This window comes from Suncus etruscus, chromosome X (genome assembly GCF_024139225.1).
Source record: "Suncus etruscus isolate mSunEtr1 chromosome X, mSunEtr1.pri.cur, whole genome shotgun sequence".
NCBI lineage: Eukaryota > Metazoa > Chordata > Mammalia > Eulipotyphla > Soricidae > Suncus > Suncus etruscus.
In genome coordinates this window covers 101544235-101548467 of record NC_064868.1, presented here as the reverse complement: position 1 = coordinate 101548467, position 4233 = coordinate 101544235, and positions in this window count along the sequence as shown.

The following is a 4233-nucleotide window of genomic DNA, read 5'->3' as shown; positions in this document are numbered from 1 at the left end:
AATAATTGTATTAAAACAGTGTGAGAGTCAATTCCTAAAACAGAGGTCAGGAAATTGTAGCCTATGGTTTTAAAGGTAATGGACAATAACTCTCCGGTAGATCTCTTGTCATCACATAAGATATGCTGAGCATGAAATACTCTAAAACCTTTGTCTTTTGTTTCAGTCTGTTTAAAGGTGAATTTCGTCATCATAGACAGAATCTGAGAGGACAAAGGACCTCTTGTTTGAGGCAAGGAAGGCCAGCGATTAGTGGTAAGGCGCCATGCCTAAGTATTTCCAGGGCCTGGGGTCAGTTCACCCAGACAGACCTCCCTTCTTTGGCCCCACACCTTGAACCCAGAAGAGAAAAAGGAAGTAGGCAAGAAGGGAGGGAATAAAGAAAGGGGAACTGGAATAAGATTCTGTGGGGGTAATAATTGTAGCTTTTGCACAGCAGCTGTGTTTAGAACTAGACAAGCTATACATCACAGATTTCCACAACCCCCAGAGAAGGGCCCTCCCAAATGCCTGTGACCTTCGATTCTTTCTGAGCTTCACAGACTTCAGAATATCTTCCCTGTGGTGCCTTCCCATGGCCACCTCATTGGCCAATTTCTTATTACCTCTTAGGGTGCAAAAGATCTGTTCACAGTGGCTTCTCTCAGCAGTAGAACTGGTCTAACTAAATGTTTTTCCAGTTCTGACAGTCTGGCACAGAACTGTTTGTTGACACCTAGTGACAAGGCGGCCAGCACTGCTCTCTGCTGCCCATATGGCAGGATCGCAGTCCTTTGAGGAAACTCCTGGGCCAGTCTGGCCAGCAGCCAGGAAGTTCTGCCCCTCAGGCCATACCTTACTGACCTCAAAACATTGGACACAGCTCAGTCTGTTCCAAGAATTTCTCGCTCAGGTTGCAATGACAACTTTGTCTTAAGGTGAAGGCCAAGTTCCTATCAGTGCCATCTATCTGGAGTTGAGACAGATGAAAAAAATTATGCAAATTCAGGGGAAATGGTCTTTAAAGGAGAGTGAGAAATGCCCAGACAATCCAGTGGCATCTTGCCTTATAGAAAGCTCTGAACAAAGGGAGAAGCTCCGTGGAAGACAGAGCCTGGAGCCCAAAGCATGCCTTCTGCAGTGCTCTGGCAGCAGAAGGGCCCTGCCCTGTGATGAAAGCTGAAGGGGTGGCAAGGCCCCAACTCACTGAAACTCTTCACAGAAATTCCGACGGGTGCAGACTTGAACAAACACCCTAGTGCCACCCACTCAGCTCTAAAGGCACTTGCCCCACCCCCAGCCTTTCAAATGTTTCTTGCATTTACCCCTCCTTCTCAGCTGGGGAATGTTTGGGGTGGGGGCAAGAAAGTGAAGGGAAGTGGTGGGAGAAGACTTCAGTCCAGGCCTCTTCTTGGATCTCCAGGTAACAGCAGAAGACAAGTTGGCCCTGGAGAAAGGACACAGGCAGCACCTCAACCACACTTGGCCCTCAGCAGAGCCTGGCCCCCAGCCAGACAAAGTACAGGCACCTTCTTTCTTTTTTATAGTTCAATTTAGTCTCTAGATTAACAAATCTTAAGCAAAGAGGAGCCAAGCAAACTACAGAAGCTTAAACAAAAGCATCCATCAGGCAGCCCTACCACCACCACACACACTCCATGACAAATAAATCCCTGGCGAAGACATGGCCAGTGTTGGCTAGGCTGAAGCTTTATGACTCCAGGATGATTTTTTCAAAGCTAGCTTAGAAGCTCGTTGGCTTTGAGTTCCTTACTATATTATTATTTTGAGTTCGGGGCCCACACCTAGCAATGGTGTTTGGGTTTATTCCTGGCTTTGTGCTCAGGAATGAGCCTTGACCTTGCTGTGTGACCAAATGCAGTCCTGCGCTGTGCTGGGGAACAAGACAGAGACACAGTTGGGATCAGCTGCCTGCAAGGCAAGTGTATTTCCCTCTTGTACTATTTTTCTGGCAGAGCTTGGAGTTCTTTATAGGCATGCCGTGATGCCCAGTTACATATGGTCAACCTTTTGAGTTAAGCCAACAAACCATGATGGAACACTTTGTGGGGCAAGCTGCTGGAGAATAGAGGATACACCACAAATTCCTTGAAAACCAGGAAGCTTCTCAACACATACAGCATCCCAGCATGAGTCAGAAACTTATCCTGTAACCAATCAATTACCATTGGTTTTCAATTTAGACAAACCCTGAACTGAAACCCCCTCCCTCTTATTTGAAATAGAAATCTGACCTTTGGTTTGTCAATGTCTCTGGCCTTAAGTCTAGCTATCTGCAAAATGGAAAGAAAAATAAGATGTCAGGGGCCTAGAGAAATAGTACAGTAGGTAGGGCTCTTGTCTTTGTCATGGCCGATCCAGATTCTATCCCTGGCATCAAGTAGGGTCATCTATGCACCACTAGGAATGATCTCTGAATCTAGAGCTAGGAGTAAGCTCTGTGCACTCTTACTTGTGGCAAACAATAATAAAATAAGATAGATAGTAAAATATAGCCTTAAAAGCTGTGTTGTTATATTTGAACCTAAGTATCATAATGTGAAGTCAATAATTAAATTCGGAATCACATGAAACTTTAGTAACAAATACTTTTATAGCAGAGCTTTGTGACACTACTCTATAAATTTTACATAGTTTAATTCCTAATTCATTCAGTATTTTATTAATAACAACCCTGTACAATGGTTACTGATATTATTCCCACTTTATACATGAGAAACCAAGGCACAAGAAAGTTTAATTAGCCTAGACAGTGACCATCATTTGTTTTATCTGTATGAACATTATATCAGAGATTGCAAAATATACCTAGAATATAGGCTGGGGAAAATTACTATAAATCTGTATCTATTGTTATCCTTAATTATGTTAACATATGAGGATTACTTGCTACAGAGTAATTGCAAGGGTTTTGCTATTTCTATCTGTTTTTGTAAAGGAAGCTCTCCATTATTTTAGGTAACTTTAGACAGTTATAATGGGGTCTCACAGGACTAATGACTCCAAGGAGAAGAGCAAGTCCCTTTGGATGCTGACTAAGCAAAGGGACAACTGTTCAGAAAAGCAGGGAAAATTAACCCTCAACACCCAGAGGAAGGACAGATTTTGAGAAACACAGCTAGTATGTGGAAGTGGGCTGCAAAATTATATGTCTAGTGGTTGGAGAGATAATTCAGTGGGTAGGTCACTTGCCTTGCACATAGCTGACCTGGATTTGATCCCTGACATCCTATATGGTCCCCTGAGCATCTCTAGGAGCGATTCTGAGTGCAGAGCCATGAGTAACCTATAAGCATCATCTGGTGTGCTTATGCTACAACACGAGCTATCTCCACAAGCTTCCAGTTCCTTTTTGCTCTTGTTTTTGATGCTGGTCTGGATGAAGGAGATGACTGAGAAAGACTACAGGTAACCTTCAAACTTCTGGCTTTGGTGACTGGTTGGATGGTAACCTTGTTCATTAAGGTAGAGAAAGCAAACAAAAAAATGAAATGCCTATAGAAACTCTAGCTGAAACAAACAAAAAAAATGAAATGCCTATAAAAACTCTAGCTGAAAGACCATTCTTTGTTGGTTTGCAAAGTGTAGGGGGGAAAAGGTCTGCATGGATGGAAAAATGAACATATTTCTTTATTTGCAGAGTGTTTGGGCCACATCCTGCTATTCTCAGGGATCACTACCAGTACTGTGGTTGGCACCATATTGTTGTTGGAGATTAAATCTAGGCAACCACCCTGCCTTCTATACTCTCTCTGAGAGCTCATATATTTTGAGTATGTACTTTGAATCAAGTATCTTACATTTTACTAATTTCATTTCTATTCAAAATTACTTCCTTTTTTATTTTTTTTGGGGGGGGCAGGAATCACACCCATGGCGCCTGGGAGTTACTCCTGGTTCTGCTCTCAGAAATTGCTCCTGTCAGGCTTAGGGGACCATATGGGATTCCAAGAACTGAACCCAGGTCTGCTGCATACAAGGAAAATGCCCTATCACTGTGCTATAGCTCTACCCCCATTACTTATTGAGGCAGGTGCTATGAGGCTCAGAAAAGTGAATGAACCCTCGCCTGAGCTTCCACAGCTTGAATTTGTAGAAGACGGATTAGATTTTAGCTGCTTAACTTCCCACCCACAGTCCTAATACACAACTCATCATTACCCAACTTACTTCTTTTCTCTACCTTGATGAACAAGGTTACCATCCAACCAGTCACCAAAGCCAGAAGTTTGA